At 44.6% G+C, this 18,438-nt stretch overlaps 1 protein-coding gene across 1 annotated transcript in view; it reads right to left on the bottom strand.

Annotated features, from left to right (window-relative positions):
• vps13a (vacuolar protein sorting 13 homolog A) overlaps nucleotides 1-18,438 on the bottom strand; it is a 609,759-nt gene that overhangs the window by 553,294 nt on the left and 38,027 nt on the right. The window lies entirely within an intron of this gene.

The following is an 18,438-nucleotide window of genomic DNA, read 5'->3' as shown; positions in this document are numbered from 1 at the left end:
TCTCCATCCAGTATTCGGTTATGAATCTGGCGAGGCCATAGCCAGGTCCATGTTACCATGGATGACTGAGCTATACAGGGGGCACGAATGAAGATTTGAAAAGCAATAGTGATAGAGGATTCGATAGGGAAAAAGACAAGCATTTCTGTGGCTGCAGAGGTCATTCCAGGATGATACATTGCCTCCCTGGTGCCAGGGTCAAGGTCTAAGCAGCTGCCAATCACTCTGGCGGGCAGGGGGGAGGTGAACAACCAGAGGTTGTTGTCAATATCAGTACCAAGGATGTAGGTAGAAAGAGGGATGAAGTGCTGCAAGCAGATTTTAGGAAGCTCAGAAAGACTAGCAAGCGGGACCTCAAAATATAATAATCTCTGGATTACTCCTGATGTCATGCCCTAGTGAGCATAGAAATAGGAAGACAGGCCAGATGAATGCGTGGCTGGAGAGATGATGTAGGACGGAGGGCTTTAGATTGCTGGGACATTATCACCAACTCTGGCAGACGTGTACAGGTCAGATGAGTTGCATGTTCAGAGAGCCGGGGTCAATATCCTCGCAAGGCAGTTCTCTCATGCTGTTGAGCTAACCTGGGAGGGGATGGGAACCAAGATGTAGCATTAGGAAAATGAACAAGGTGCATAACAGGATTGAGAGAGACAGATAGCACAAGAGTAAGAAATATTAAGGTAATAGGTGGGAGCAGACTAATGGGGAATGCAATAAAGGTCTAAATTAGGTTTACAGTTCGTGTATGTAAATGCACAAACATGGTAAATAAGGTTGGTGAGCAGCAGATGCAAATAGCTACATGGATAGCCGATAACAGAGACCTGGTTCAAAAAGGGGCAGAACTGAGTACTAAATATTCCTGGATACAAGGTGTTCAGGAGAGACAGGGAAGGAAAGAAAGGAGAAGCAGTGGTGGTACCGATTAAGGAGAATATTACAGTGCTGGAGGGAGATGTTCTGGAGGAGTCAAAGGACTGAAGCTATTTGGTTAGAGTTAAGAAACAATAAAGGTATCATTACACTATGGGGTGTATTCTATAGGCCAGCAACTAGTGGGAAAGATGTGAAGGAACAAATTTGCAAGCAAATTACAGGGAGGTGTAAAAACTATACATCAATTATCCTAACATAAACTGGGAGAGTAATAGCGTAAAGGGCAGACAAGGGTGCTCAGGGGGAATTTTCTTGATCATTATGTTTCTGGTCCAAATGAGGAAAGAGGCATTGTCAGATCTGGTTCTGGGAATGAGGTGAGTCAAGTGCATCAAGTGTCAGTCAGGGACCTTTTTAGGGAACAGTGAGCATAATATCATAAGGTTTAGGCTAGCCACGAAAAAGGACAAGGAGCAATCTAAAGTGAAAACAATTAACTGAGGGACGGACAATTTGAGTGGGATGAAAATGGATCTGTCCCAAGTAAATTGGGCAAGCAAAACTGTAACTGAACAATGGAATTTCTTTAAAGAGGAGATGGTTCGGGGACAATCAAGCTACATTTCCACAATGGGGAAAAAGGTAGAGCAACCAAAATCAGAACACCCCGAGAGATAGGGAGTAGGGATAAGGGAGTGAGATGAAGCAGGAAAAAAAAGAGGTGCATATGGTAGATGTAAGTTTGTTAATAGAAGTGAGAACATAGCTTAATATCGAATGTTCAGAGGGGAATTTGAAAATAAATCAGAGGCAAAGAGACAGTATGAGATAAAAAAGAGTGGCAGTAAACATAAAGGGGAATACAAAATACATGCAAACATACGAATTAGGAGCAGGAGTAGGCCACTTGGCCCCTCAAACTTTCTCCGTCATTCAAGAAGATCATGGCTGATCTGATTGCAACCTCAACTCCACATTCCCGCCTACCCCCGATAATCTTTCACCCGCTTGCTTATCAAGAATCTATCTAACTCTGCCTTAAAATATTTAAAGACTCTGCTTCCACTGCCTTTTGAGGAAAAAAGACTAACCACCCTCAGAAAAAAATTCTCATCTCTTTGGTACTTCTATCAGCATATAAATAGTAGGAGAAAAAGATACTAAGAGGTGGAGTGGTATCAATTAGGGACCAAAAAGGTGGTCTACACATGGAAGCAGAGGGCATGGTAGGGATACTAAATGAGTACTTTGCATCTGTCCTGACCAAGGAAGATGCTGCCCAAGTAATATTGAAAGAGGACGTAGTTGAGATACTGGATGGGATACAAATGGATAGGAGTACAAATAGATAGGAGAGGCACTAGAAATGTACTTAAAATTAATATGTTACCAGGACTGGATGGGATACATCCAAGAATGTTGAGGGAAATATGGGTGGAAATTGTGGAGATACTGGCCATAATCTTACAATATTCCTGGGATACAAGGGTGGTACCAGAGGACTGGAAAATTGCAAATGTTACACCCTTGTTCAAAAAAGGGACAAATCTGGGATAAAATTTCAGTTGGACAAGTGTGGATTAATTAAAGAAAGCCAGCACAGATTTGTTAAAGGCAAATAGTGTTTAAGTAAATTGCTTGAATTTTTTTGATATGATTACTGAAAAAGTTGCTGAGTGTAATGCGGTTGATGTGGTGTATACAGACTTCCAAAAGGCACTTGATAAAGTGCCACATAATAAACTTGCCAGCAAATAAGTGGCAGCATTGATACAAATTTGGCCGAGTGACACAGACAGAGAGTAGTGGTATATAGTTGTTATTTTAGACCGGAAGGTATACAGTGGGGTTCCCCAGGGTTCGGTACTAGGATCACTGCTTTTCATTATATATTGTCCTAAACTTGGGTGTGCAGCGCATAATTTCAAAACCTGCAGATGACTTAGGAAGCATTGTGAACTGTATAGACTTCAATAGGACACAGACTTGTGAAACGGATGGACAAGTGGCAAATGAAATTTAATGCAGAGAAGTATGAAGTGATACATTTTGGTTGGACGAGCAGGAGAGGCAATATAAAATAAAGGGGACAATTCTGAAGGGGGTACAAGAACAGAGAGACCTGTATTATATGAAGGTGGCAGCAGAGGTTGAGTAAGTGGTTAAAACAGGTATACTGGATTCTGGGCTTTATAAATAGGGGTATGGAGTACAAAACTCAGGTTCAGCCTCAAACAGACTATTATGTTCAGCTCTTTTGTCCATGTTTGAATCAAGGCTGTAATGAGGCAAGGAGCTGAGTGGCCCTGGCGGAACCCAAACTGAGCTTCACTGAGCAGATTATTGCTAACCGCACACCATCCAGACTTGGAACTCTATCGCCGTTCCTAAATCCTGGAACTCCCTTCCTAACAGCACTGTGGGTGTACCTACCCCACATGGACTGCAGCGGTTCAAGAAGGCAGCTCACCACCACCTTCTCAAAGGCAATTAGGGATGGGCAATAAATGCAGGCCTGGCCAGCAACACCCACATCCCATGAATAAATAAAAAACCTCTGCTGGGTTTGTCCTGCCGGGACATACCCAGGGATCGTTACGGTGGTGTCAGGGACATTGCCTGTAAGGTATGATTCAGTAAGCATGACTTGACTAGTCTGTGGGACAGCTCTCCCAATTTTGGCACAAGCCCCCAGATGTTAGTAAGGAGGACTTTGCAGGGTCGACAGGGCTCGGTTTGCCATCGTCGTTTCCAGTGCCTTGCTCGATGCCGGGTGGTCTGTCCAGTTTCATTCCTTTTCTTACACTTTGCAGCGGTTTAGTACAACCAAGTGGCTTGGTAGGTCATTTCAGAGGGTCGTTATGAGTCAACCACATTGCTGTGGGTCTGGAGTCACATGTAGGCCAGACCAGGTAAGGACAGCAGATTTCCTTCCCTGATGTCTTCAGATAAAGAGCCTTTAGTTTTTTTTTTTTAAAACTACTCTCCATTCCATGGACCTTATTCGCTAATGCACTATTACCACTAAACGCTGTGCCTTCCTGTTCCACTCTGCTCATCTTTACCCACATCACTACACTGCTCTAATGCCTTGACTTTTGTCTTTAGATTTCTAAATCATCCTTCATCTGACCCCCTCCCCAACCATCTTTTAGTTTAAAGCCCAAGCCACAGCGCTAGTTATATAAAATTCATCAGAACACTGATCGCAGCCCAGGTTAAGTGGAGCCCATCCCAAGGGGACAGCTCCCTCTTTCCCAGTACTGGTGCCAGTGCCCCATGGTGGAATCCCCTTCTTCCTACATCACTCTTTTAGCCAAAAGTTTAATTCTCTAATCTGCTTGCCCCTTTGCCAATTGGCACTTGGCTCAGGTAACAAGCCGGAGAGTATTACCTTTGAGATTCTGTGTTTTAATTTGGATCCTAATTCCTCAAACTCTCTCAGCAGGACATCATTCCTAGTTCTATCTATGTCGTTAGTTCCTACGTGGACCATAACAAGTGGATCCTCCACCCGCCACCCAAAGTTCATCTCCAGCCATGAGGTGTCTTTGACCCAGGCACCAGGCAGGCAATACAACCCACGGAACACCCAGTCACAGCTTCAGAGAACAGTATCTATCTCTCTGACTATACCGTCCTCAAATACTACCACATTCTTTTTCACTCCCTCCACTTGAATGGCGTTCTGCACCATGATAATATAATCAATTTGCCCATCTACCCTGCAGTCTTTGTTCTCATCCACACAGGTAGCAAGTACCTTGCGCCTGTTGATACAAGTCAAGGGCTGAGGCTCCTCCATCACTGCATGCTGGGTCCCCATACCTGACTGACTCGCAGTAACATCCTCCTGTCCCTTGCCATTGAACAATTCTAAAGTTCTACTTAACCTAAGGGGTGTGACAGCCTCCTGGAACAAAGCATCCAGGTAACACTCTCCCTTCCTACAGCTCTGACTCCAGCCCAGCAACACTAAGCCAAAGAACCTTGAGCTGCAAACACTTACTGCAAATATGGTTGTCTGGGATTGCAATGCTTTTCATAAACTCCCACATGTTAGTTACAGCACACCACCTACCCTGCCATGTCTATCTAACCTTATTTATTTGGAAGTTAGTTTACTAAATTAGTAACTAATAATGCACTCTGCTCCCCAATCACTCTGTGCTCCACACTATATTTTAGTGACTTAGATTTGGGTGTACACAGCACAATTTCAAAATATGCAGCTAAGACAGAACTTGCAAGTATAATGAACGGTGAAGAGGATAGTGATAGACTTCAAAACGACAGACAGGCTACTGGAATGGGCAGATGCAATTTAGTGCTGAGAAGTGTAAAGTAATACATTTTGGTAGGGGGAAATGAGGAAAGACAATATAAAATAAAGGGTACAATTCTAAAGGGGGGTTCAGAAACAGATACCTGGGGCATATGTGCACAAGTCGTTGATGTGGCAGCGCAAGTTGAGAAAGTGATTAAAAAGGCGTACAGGATCCTGGGCTTTATAAACAGAGGCATACAGTACAAAGGGAAGAAAGTTATGAAGAACCTTTATAAAACATGGCCTTGGTCACCTGAAGTATTCTGTTCAATTCTGGGCATCGCACTATAGGAAGGATGTGAAGGCATTACAGAAGGTGCAGAAAAGATTTATGAAAATGGTTCCATGGATGGTTACGTAGATAGATTGGAAAACCTGGGGCTGTTCTCCTTAGACAAAACGTTTGAGAGGAGATCTGATAGAAATGTTCAAAATCATGATGGGTTTAGACAGAGCCTATAGTGAGAAACTGATCCCACTGGCAGAAGGGTCGAGAATCAGAGTACACAAATGTAACTTGATTGGCAAAAGAACCAAAGGTGACATGAGGCAACACTTCTTTGTGCAGCTAGCGGTTAAGATCTGAAATGCACTGCCTGAAAAGGGTGGTGGAGGCAGATTCAATTGTGGTTTTCAAAGGGAACTGGATAATGGGTAAGGCCAGCATTTATTGCCTACGCCTAATTGCCCTCGAGAAGGTGGTGAGCCACTGCAGTCCATGCGTTACAGGTACACCCACAATGTTGTTAGATAGGGAGTTCCAGGAATTTGACCCAGGGACAAGGAAGGGACGATGATATAGTTCCAAGACAGGATGCTGAGTGACTTGGAGGGGAACTTGTAGGTGGTGGTGTTCCCATGCATCTTCTCCTTTCATCTTTATGGTGGTAGAGATCATGGGTTTGGAAGGTACTGTCAAAGAAGCTTTGAAGATGGTACACACTGCTGCCACTGTGCGCGGTGGTGAAGGGAGTGAATGCTGAAGGTGGTGCATGGGGTGACAATCAAGCAGGCTGCTTTATCCTGGATGGTGTTGAGCTTCGAGTGTTGCTGGAGCTGTACCCATCTGGGCAAGTGGAGAGTATTCCATCACACTCCTGACTTGTCCTTCTAGATGATAGACAGGCACTGGGGAGTCAGGAAGGGAGTTACTCGCCTCAGGATTCCCAGCCTCTGACCTGCTTTTGTAGCCACAGCATTTATATGGCTGGTCCTGTTAAGTCCCCGGTGAATTGCAAACCTCCCCCAGGATGTGCAATCAACAGCAAATATCCCCACTTTTGACCTTATGTTGGAGGGAAGTTCATTGTTGAAGCAGCTGAAGATGGATGGGCCTAGGACAATACTCTAAGCAACTCATGCAGCAATGTCCTAGTGCTGAGATGATTAGCTTCCAATACCCACAACCATCTTTCTATGTGCTAGGTAGGACTCCAACCAGCAGACAGTTTTCAGAATCCCATTGACTTCAATTCGGCTAGGGCTCCTTGATGCCACACTCGGCAAAATGCTGTCTTGATGTCAAGTGTAGTCATTCTCACCTCATCTGAAGGAAAAAAATATTTCAGGGCAATAGGAAAGGGCAAGGGACTGGGAGTGGCTAAATTGCTCTTGCAGAGAGAGCCGGCAAGGGTATCTTGGGACAAATAGCCTCCTTCGCTGCTGTAACCATTTTACGATTTCATGGGTAGTCATTTGGTAGAACAGAACTTGAGAACTGCTGAAAATTGAGACATGTTGTCGAAGCTTTTCGTCATCAGGACAATATGCAAGAATAACCAATGTAGGGGACTACAACAACTTATACCTCATGAGAAAAGAGTGCTGATTGGTTGGCAAGTGAACTTTGATTGGAAGAGGCACTGCCATGGAGAATGTACCAGTTTACAGTGACTGACAGTTTTGTTTGAAATTTAAACCAGGCAGCTTGACTCTGATTGGTCAAGGCATTGCCCTGAGGAATGAACCAGCAAATGGCTGTCACTTATTTTGTTCAGCTGAAACAGGCGCAATGTGTGTACATGTTCTTTCAGTCTGCAAAGAACAGGGCCCTGCAGCTTCCAATATGCGCAAATGCGCCACACTGCAAGCCCTACTGAATCTTAAATTAGTTGTCAGCATAATTCTTAGCACACTGTAGATTTAGCAAATGTTGTCCAATCGCGGAATCACATCTAATGTTGGACACTGTGTTTTGCATTTTGCAAGCTTGGGCTGGTTGGGTACGGCCTGTACCTTGCCCGTTGCGAACAGCGGAAGGGACATGTTGTTTGATACGATCCGCCAGTCTTTGGGACGTACGGCTTTCAAACAAAGTTTGACAGTTAACTGTCTGTCACCGTAAACTGGTGCATTCTCCTTGGCAACGCCTCTTCCAATCAGAGTTCACTTGCCAACCAATCAGCACTCTCTTCTCATGCAGTACAAGTTGTGGTTTTCTCCTACATTGGTTATTCTTGCGTATTGTCCTGATGAGTACAAGACGAAAAGCTTCAACGTGTCTCTATTTGCAACAATTCTCTATTTCATAGGTATTAAGGGGCAAGTTAGCCAAGATAGATTAGGTAATTACTTTAAAAGGTATTATGGTAGAAAAGGAATTGCACGCATTTAAAGAACTATTTAATAATTCTGAACAAATATATATTTTATTGAGAAATAAAAATCAGAGAAAAAAAAAAGAGATCCATCCTACCAATTACAGATACCTTTTTTTTAAAATTTAATCATGGGATGTGGGTGACGCTGGCCAGGCCAGTATTTATTGCCCATCCCTAATTGCCCTTGAGAAGGCCCAAGATCCCTACTCTCCTTCAAGCTGCTGAGCGAATTTCCTAACCAAGCCAATAAAAACATTCATACACATTCTCCTGTCCACCACTGTAATCACCTCTTCCAAAAATTCAGACATTTGTCAGACATGAACTACCCATGCTGAATCTCTGATCAGCTGAGCATTTTCAAGGTGTTCAGTGATTCCATCCTTAATTATAGACTCTAGTAATTTCCCAAGATGTTAGGCTAGGTGCTCGATAATTCCTCTCTCATTCTTAAATAGCGGAGTGGCATGTCCAAATTTCCAATCTAAAAAGTGACATTTTCCAAATTGAGAGAACTTTGCAAGATTATAATTAGGGCATCTGCAATGCTCCCAATTACTTCCTTTATAAGCCTGGAATGGAAACCATCTGATCCAGGGGATGTCACCTTTTAGTACATTTTTCTTCAATATTGTTATTTTGCTGATGTTAATTTTTGAGAGTCCCTAATTCAATATTAGTTTTCTTGGAATGTCTGACACCTGACCTCTTCTACTGTAAATACTGACACAAAGTAATTTAACATGGCCACCATTTCCTTATTTTCATTATCACTGTTATCAGTTCAAGGGGCCTACATTGCTCCTGACTATCCTCTTTTCCCCAATATAACTGCAAAAATTGTGCATTGATTTTGATATCGCTTGCAAGTTCTTTTCATGCTCATTCTGCATCTTTTACTACCTAAGAACACAAGAAACAGGAGCAGCAGTAAACCATAAGGCCCCTGGAGCCTACTCCGCCATTCAATACAATCATAACTGATCTACTACCTCAACTCCACTTTCCCGCCCGCTCCCCACATCCTTCAATAAACAATGGAGTATCCACAACCCTCTGGCATAGACAATTAAAAAGAAGCTTCTCCTCATCTCAGTCCTAAATGATCAACTCCTTATCCTAAGACCGTGCTCTAGGATCCCCAGCAAGGGAAAACAACCTCTCACTGTCTACCGTCAAGCCCCTTCGAGATCACCCCACATTCTTATAAACTCCAGCCGAGTATAGGCCCTATTTACTCATTCTTTCATCACAGGGAAACCCTCTTATCCGAGGAACCAATCTAGTGAACGTTTGCTTTACTGCCTCCAAGGCGAGCATATCTTTCCTTTGATATGGAGACCAAAACTGTGCACCGTACTCCAGATGTCATCTCACCAAACCCTATACAATTATAGCAAGACTTGCTTATTCGTGTACTCCACTCCCCTTGTAATAAAGGCCAACATGCCATTTGCCTTCCTTACTGCTTACTGTACCTGCATGTTAATTTCCTGTGTTCCTAGTACGAGCACACTCAAGTCTCTCCAAACACCAACATTTAAAAGTTTCGCACCTTTGAAAAAAAATTCTGCTTTTTTATTCTTACTACCAAAGTGAATAACACTTCTCCACATTATATTCCATCTACCACCTTGTTACCCACTCATTTAACCTGTCTGTAATCCCTTACAGCCTCTTTGTATCATCAGCAAATTTGGATACATTACTCATGCTCTTTGTCCAAGTCATTTATGCAGATTGTAAATAGCTGAGACCCCAACATTGATCTTTGCACCACTCCACTAATTACATCTGTTCTGTCACCTCTTGCTGTTCTTCGTATCTAGTATGTTTTGTATGCTTTTTCTTTTAGTTTTTATTGTTTCTTACCTCTTTATTCGTCCATAGCTGTTTGTTTTAGCCATTAGTGTGCTTGCCCTATAGAGGTATAGCTGGTTCTGCATCATATTAAATTCTTTATGGTACACGTCACATTGATTTGTTTTTAACGGTCGACATTTTCCCAGTTTACTATGGACAGTTTCTGTCTCAATGCATGGAAGTCAGTCTTACCCAAATCTAGAATCATAGTAGCTGTTTCATGTTTCTCCCTGTCAAACTCTACACTGAACTCAATCACATAGGGATCATTATTAGATATTTGTTCATGCACCATTAGGTTGTTAACTCAATCTGGTTTATTACTAAATCTAATATGCAATGTTACTTGTTGGTTCTAGGACACTGTTGCAGAAAACTAGCCTGAATACAAGAAATTCACCAGCTTTCGAACATGAGCTAGTCAGCTTAAAATCACTCTGCCTTCACGACAAGTTTGTCTAATCTCTACATTTATAAATTCTACCACTTCACAACTACTACCAGGGGACTATGCACACCTGCAACTGGTTGTAAATCCTTTTCTATTTAATTCTACCCATGAAGTCTCCACTGTCTGTGTGTCTCTCATCATGTCCTCTCTTATCATTGAAGTGAATTCATTCTTAATCAAGGCCACACCACCCACCTCTGCGCCACCCCCACCCCCCCCAACATTTTCCTCCAGCTTTCCTGAAGAGCTTATAACCTTCCATATTTAGTTCCCAGTGCTGACCATCTTACAGCTACATCTCAGTAATGGCTACTATGTCATACCCTCCAAATTGAATTTGCGCCTGCAATTCATTCAATTTGTTCCTTATATGTGCGTTTGTATAAAGAGCGCTTATTTGGGCCACCCACCTGTCCTTCTGCTCTGATGTTCATCACATTTCCATTTCTCATTCCTGGTTTAATTACTTTACATCTTTCAGTTTTCCCTTAACCTGTTATTTCTAAAGCACAATTTGACAGTTTACTGTACTCCCTTTTTGACTGTTTTCTATATTTTCCACCTGGCCCCTCCCCACATTTACTAGTTTAAAGTGCTATTTATTCTTTCCACTAGGATCTGGCCCGAGCTTGGTTCAGGTGGAGCCAGTCCCAATGGTACAGTTCTTCCTGTCAGAGAACTGATGCCCATCTCCCATGAAAAAGCAACCTTTCTTTCCCGCAACACTCCTTCAGCTACGTGTTCACCTCCCTAACCTTGTTATCCTTACACCTATTTGCAAGTGGCTCGGGTGACAAGCCAGAGATTATAGCGCTTTAGTTCCTGTTCTAAATGAGGAACTTAAAATAATTAGTACAGGTCCGATATCCAAAATCCAGCTGCACAAAAAACGGAATTGTCCAAAGACCAGACAATTTTGAAAATATTCAGATGCAACAAAAGTTTAGCGTCAACTGATCATAATTACTTGAATTAAACTTGAAAAGACTGAAGACACAGCTTTTTATAGTATCCTCCTTAAAGAGTAATGGTAAGTCAATGCTTCTCAAGTTTAATTTTCTCTTTCAATCAATTTCTACCCAACTTGTTTTAAAATTGTGAAATGGCAGCAGCGACTGGCAGTTCCTCCCCGCAAAAACCCCCCGCTCCCTGTCCCAGGACCAGGCTCCAGTTGGCCAAGGACAGCACGCAGACGGGTAATAAGTTAAGGCCGGTAGTATCCTCGAGCTCTGGCTGACCCAGAAGGCAGTCGCCAGCTCAATTTGTCCAAAATCCAGGAAAATCTAAAATTCAGCATGGTTTTGGTCCTCAAGGTGCCAGATTTTGGATATCGGACCTGAACTAGTCAAGAAAAAGTACAGGAACAATGGAACTAAAAGCCAACCAATCCTCTGGATCGGACAGCCTACATCCTAGGATTCTAAAAGATGGCTGCAGAAATAGTGGACAAATGGCTGTGATCTTCCAAAATTCCCTAGATTCTGGACAGTCCCAGTGGATTGGAAGGTAGCAAATGCAACACTGCTCTTCAAGAAAGGAAGGAAAAAACAGGGAACTACAGGCCAGCTAGCCTGACATCAGTCATCAGGAAATGCTGGAACCTTTCCTGAAGTGGTGACAATAAACTTCAAAAACCATAATTTAATGATTTGTCAAGCATAATTGCCTAATCTACTAGATTTTTTTTGAGGATGTAACTAGTAGGGTAGATAAACAAAAACCAGATGATGTCGTCTACTTGGATTTCCAAAACGCATTTGATAAGGTGCTACACAAAATGTTGTACAAGATAAGGACCCATGGGTTTGGGAGTAATCTATTAGCATGGATAGAGGATTGGTTAAAGGACAGAAAACAGAGTGTAGGGATAAACAGGTCATTCAGCTTTGCAGGCATTTACAAGTGGAGTGCCATAATGATCAGCTATTTACAATCTATATCAATGAGATATACAAAGCAACCAAGTGTAATGCATCAAGTTTGCTGATGATGCAAAGCTAGGTCGGAAAGTAAGCTGTGAGGACACAAAGGGTCTGCAAAGGGTACATAGAAAGGTTAAGTGGGTGGGCAAAAGATGGAGTATAATGTGGGGAAGTGAGAGAAAATATTTTCCAGTAATAGGGAATAAAATAATTTTTTAAATAGTGAGGAACTGTTGGAGAATTTTCCTGAGCTTTGCTAATTGTCATGCAACTTTGTAGAAGCAGAAAAACAGGACACAGCTTGTAGCTAATTTTAACCAATGGTCATAAAATGTAGACAGAGCAGCTAACCACAATCAGACGTTACGGCCAGATATGGTGTCTGGAGTGGGCATTCCGACAGTTCCGAAGAAGGGTCACTGACCCGAAACATTAACTCTGCTTCTCTTTCCACAGATGCTGCCAGACCTGCTGAGTGAATCCAGCATTTCTTGTTTTTTGTTTCAGATTTCCAGCATCCGCAGTATTTTGTTTTTATTGAATTAAGGAACTAGCTTGTTATTGTTGAAACTGATGTTTCGCTGACCTCGGACCCTGCATGGTGCACCGTTACGTAGGCAGTCTTGTGGGTGCTTATCTAATTGTGAAACTGTTAGCTCTGCCTCTTTTATACTATAGAAGTCCACGGCGATCTGTAGCTTTTGGGGAGTAGCACTGGACCGCCTTTAGGAAAGGTGCGCTGCCCATGATATCATGCAATAAAGTGTTTGTTCTCAACGTCTGAGTCCGGAGAATTTGTTCAACAATTGGGCACAATCTGGATTTTCTCCAACAGGAACTATTAAACATTAGTGTTCAGAGGGATTTGGGCATTCGTGTGCACAAAACACAGCAAGTTAACATGCAGGTACAGCAAGCAATTAAGGCGGCAAATGGTCTGTTGGCCATTATTGCAAGGGGACTGGAGTACAAGAGTAAGAAAGTCTTGCTGGAATTGTAAAGGGCTTTGGTGAGACCACACCTCGAACACGGAGGACAGTTTTAGTCTCAGTACCTAAGGAAGACTATACTTGCCTTAAAGGAGGTGCAACAAAGGTTCACTAGATTAATTCCTGGGATGACAGGGTTGTCCTATGAGAAGACATTGAGTAGAATGGGCCTATATTGTCTGCAGTTTAGAAGAATGGGAGGTGATCGCATTGAAACATACAAGATTCTGAGAGGATTTAACAGGGTAGATGTTGAGAGGCTATTTCCTCTGGCTGGAGAGTTTAGAACTACGGGAAAGCCTCAGGATAAGGGGTTTTTAGCCATTTAAAACTAAGATGAGGAGAAATTTCTTCACTCAGAGGGTTGTGAATCTTTGGAATTCTCTACCCCAGCGAACTGTGGATGGTTAGTTGTTGCAGGGGTGAGAGTGGCCAAAGACCAACAGGTCTGGAAATTAGTGGCTGAAGACAAAAAAGTCTGAACATTTTTTTTGACAAGGAATCATGTAATTACAGCACTGTTAATGATCTGTAATGAATGCAAATGCTTCCAGGCCATTTCAAGTGTATAGAAACATTAGTTTTCTCTCGATTACTGTCAAGATGGTGGGCCAATGCATTTGTATAAAAATCACCAAAGTGGCCTCAGCATTCCAATATTTCAGCATTTGATACAGTGAGTAAATCACAATTATGAAGGATGAAGTAAATCTCAACACCAGAACTGTGAGCATGATTTTTTTTTCAAAAGTGCACCAGAAAACAATGAAGCTGCCCTGAAAGTCAGAACCAGTAGTTCCCATCAGTTCATTTTTTTTTTTAATGGTGGTCATGGTATTATCACTGGACTAGTAACCCAAAGACCCAGGGTATTGCTTTGGTGGCATGGGTTCAAATCCCACCACAGCAGAAGGTGGAATTTGAATTCAATTAATAAAAATCTGGAATTAAAAAGCTAGTCTAATGATGGCGATTGTTGTATCTGCTGTCCTTACCTGGTCTGGCCTACATGTGACTCCAGACCCACAGCAATGTGGCTGACTCTTAAAATGCCCTCTGAAATGGGCAAGCAAGCCACTCAGTTGTACCTACCGCTATGAAGTCAATAAGGAATGAAACCGGATGGGCCACCTGGCATCGACCTAGGCATCAGAAACGACAACGGCAAACCCAGCCCCGTCGACCCTGCAAAGTCCTTCTTACTAACATCTGGGGGCTTGTGCCAAAGCTGGGAGAGCTGTCCCACAGACTAGTCAAGCAACAGCCTGACAGTCATACTCACGGAATCATACCTTACAGACAATGCCTCAGACACTGCCATCACCATGCCTGGGTATGCCCTGTCCCACAGGCAGGACAGACCCAGCAGAGGTGACGGCACAGTGGTATACAGTCGGGAGGGAGTTGGCCTGGCAGTCCTCAACATCGACTCCAGACCCCATGACGTCTCATGGCATCAGGTCAAACATGGGCAAGGAAACCTCCTGCTGATTACAACCTACCGTGCCCCCCACAGCTTAAGAATCAGTACTCCTCCATGTTGAATAGCGCTTGGAGGAAGCACTGAGGGTGGCAAGGACTTCAATGTCCTTCACCAAGAGTGGCTCGGTAGCACCACTACTGACCGAGCTGGCAGAGTCCTAAAGGACATAGCTGCTAGACTGGGTTTGCGGCAGGTGGTAAAGGAACCAACAAGGAAAAATATACTTGACCTTGTCCTCACCAATCTGCCCGCCACAGATGCATCTGTCCACAATATTGGTAGGAATGACCATCGCACAGTACTTGTGGTGATGAAGTCCTGTCTTCCTATTGAGGATACCCTCCATTGTGTTGTGTGGCACTACCACTGTGCTAAATGGGATAGATTTCGAACAAACCTAGCAATGCAAAACTGGGCATCCATGAGGCACTGTGGGCCATCAGCAGCAGCAGAAGAATTGTACTCAACCACAATCTGTTAGCTCATGGCCTGGCATATCCCCCACTCTACCATTACCATCGAGCTGGGTGACCAATCCTGGTTCAATGAAGAGTGCAGGACAGCATGCCAGGAGCAGCATCAGGCATACCTCAAAATGAGGCGCCAAGCTGGTGAAACTAAACCCAGGACTACTTGCGTGCAAACAGCGTAAGCAGGATGCGATAGACAGAGCTAAGCGATCCCATAACCAATGGATCAGATCTAAGCTCTGCAGTCCTGCCACATCCAGTCGTGAATAGTGGTGGACAATTAAACAACTAACTGGAGGAGGTGGCTCCACAAATATCCCCATCCTCAATGATGATTGAAAGTTTGTGTCAGAGCCCCTGCAATCTCCTCCCTTGCCTCACAATGCCTGGGGGGCACAGTGACACAGCGGTTAGCACCGCAGCCTCACAGCTCCAACGACCCGCGTTCAGTTCTGGGTACTGCCTGTGTGGAGTTCGCAAGTTCTCCGTGACCGCGTGGGTTTCTGCCGGGTGCTCCGGTTTCCTCCCACAGCCAAAGACTTGCAGGTTGATGGGTAAACTGCCATGGTAAATTGCCCCTAGTGTAGGAAGGTGGGGATGTGGTAGGGAATATGGGATTAATGTAGGATTAGTATAAATGGGTGGTTGTTGGGCGGCACAGACTCGGTGGGCCAAAGGGCCTGTTTCAGTGCTGTATCTCTCTATGACTCTAAGTCTGAAGCATTTGCAACAATCTTCAGCCAGAAGTGCCGAGTTGATGATCCATCTCGACCTCCTCCTGAAGTCCCAGCGTCACAGATGCCAGACTTCAGCCAATTCGAATCACTCCGTTTAACAACACAAGGCACTGGATAATGCAAAGGCTATGGGCCCTAACAACATTCTGGCAATTGTACTGAAGACCTGTGCTCCAGAACTTGCTGCACCCCTAGCCAAGCTGTTTCAATACAGCAACAACACTGGCATCTACCCGGCAATATGGAGAATTGCCCAGGTATGTCCTGTATACAAAAAGCAGGAAAAAGCCAACCTGGCCAATTACCACCCCAGCAGTCTACTCTCAATCAGTAAAGTGATGGAAGGTGTTGTCGACATTACCATCAAGCAGCACTTGCTTAGCAGTAACCTGCTCACTGACGCTCAGTTTAGGCTCCACCAGGGCCACTCAGCTCCTGACCTCATTACAGCTTTGGTTCAAACATGAACAAAAGAGCTGAACTCCAGAGGTGAAGTGAAAGTGACTGCCCTTGACATCAAGGCAGCAGCTGACCAAGTATGGCATTAAGGAACCCCAGCAAAACTGGAGTCAATGGGAATCAGGGGAGAAACTCCACTGGTTGGAGTCATACCTAGTGCAAATGAAGATGGTTGTGGTTGTTGGAGGTCAATCATCTCAAGTCCAGGACATCACTGCAGGAGTTCCTCAGGGTAGTGTCCTAGCCCCAACCATCTTCAGCTGCTTCATCAATGACCTTCCTTCAGTCACAAGGTCAGATGTTCGCTGATGATTGCACAATATTCAGCACCATTCACGACTCCTCAGATATTGAAGCATTCGGTGTAGAAATGCGGCAAGCCCTGGACAATATCCAAGCTTGGGCTGATAAGTGGCAAGTAACATTCACACCACACAAGTGTCAGGCAATGACCATCTGCAACAAGAGAGAATCTAACCATCTTCCCATCCAAGTGCATTACGATCGCTGAATCCCCCCTCCCCATCAACATCCTGGGGGTCACCATTGACCAGAAACTGAACTGGAGTAGCCATATAAATACCGTGGCCACAACAGCAGGTCCGAAGCAAGGAATCCTGCGGTGAGTAACTCATCTCCTGACACCCCAAAGCCTGTCCACCATCTACAAGGCACAAGTCAGGAGTGTGATGGATTACTCTCCACTTGCCTGGATGGTTGCAGCTCCAACACTCAAGAAGCTCAACACCATCCAGGACAAAGCAGCCCACTTGATTGGCACCCCATCAACAAACATTCACTCCCTCCACCACCGACACACAGTGGCTAAAGCCTGGCTACCCGACCCAAACCCAACGAGACCTGACGAAGTGTTGGGTTCGGGTCGGGTCTATATTCCGAGTCCAGCATTTGGGCTCGGGTTGGGTCGGGTTGGTCAGTGCTGCTACCGCGAAGTTACGGGATCAGACTTACCCAAGATTCCCCACAACTCCATCTGCAAGAATAGCTTGCTGCCGGAACGGATTAACGGCACTGAGGTCGGGTGCGGCGCAAAATAAATTAAAGGACTCTGGCCCGGGTTGGCTGTGGTCGAGTCAGGCCTGGGTCGGGTTTTTATACCCGAGCCAGGCTTTAACAGTGGCAGCTGTGTGTACCATCTACAAGATGCACTGTAGCAACATACCAAAGCACCTTAGACAGCACCTTCCAAACCCACGATCTCTACCACCTAGAAGGACAAGGGCAGCAACTGCATGGGAACACTACCACCTGCAAGTTCCGCTCCAAGCCACACACCATCCTGACTTGGAACTATATCGCCGTTCCTTCACTGTCGCTGGGTCAAAATCCTGGAACTCCCATCCCAACAGGACTGTAGGTGTACCTGCCCCACAGTGGTTCAAGAAGGTAACTCACCTCCACCTTCTCAAAGGCAAATGTTTGCCTACCCAGCGACACCCACATCCCAGGAACGAAATGAAAAAAAAAGCCGGTCTTTTAGGTCTAAAGGTCAGAAACTGCAGGGGTGTCCATCCTTTTCGCGTGAGGGATCACATGACAATTTTTGTCCTACAGAGGGGACCAGTGAGCAAATTTCAAAAAGATCAAGGCATTAGAAATTTATTTTGCTATTACTCAAAATGACAAAAAGGTGCCTTTTTCTGATCAAGCTTTAAATGAGACTAATTTATTAACTTACTTTCTTGTCACTACGTTGAACACTGATTTAAGTGAGATACCTGGCATTGCTTTTGCTTGCACAAGTAGTCAATTTCTACCCGCATACTTGATGTAGCGATATGGATTATTCAGGATAGATGTCTTGCTCCCCTCTCCTTCTGGGTCCCATGTCTCTCTCTCTCTCTCTCTCTCTTTGTGCTTCTCTCTCTTTCTCCCCCTCTGTCTCTCCCTCCCCACCGTGTCTGTGTTTCTCTCTTCCCCCCACCAAGTCTCTCTCCCCGCTCTCTGCATCTGTCTTTCCCTTCCCCTCCCCCCGCCCCAGTGTCTCCCTCCCCTCCACCCTGTGCTGCTCTGTCTCCCTCTCTCTCTGCTCCCCAGGCCAGTGCTGGTTTAACAAGCTGCCTGACTCTGTGTGCTCCCTCAGCACCACTGGCTGTGGGCTGGCCCACTTCCTCCTCTCCCCTTGGCCTCGCTGTCTCCCTCTCTCCCCACCCACGGCCCCCCTCCACCCCACACAGCAGCCATTTCCGCTCACTCACCAAACCACCTGAAAACTGCAGGGGCGGCCGATCCCA

The sequence above is a fragment of the Heterodontus francisci genome, chromosome 4 (genome assembly GCF_036365525.1).
Source record: "Heterodontus francisci isolate sHetFra1 chromosome 4, sHetFra1.hap1, whole genome shotgun sequence".
Taxonomy (NCBI): domain Eukaryota; kingdom Metazoa; phylum Chordata; class Chondrichthyes; order Heterodontiformes; family Heterodontidae; genus Heterodontus; species Heterodontus francisci.
This window is presented reverse-complemented; position numbering and strand designations above follow the sequence as displayed.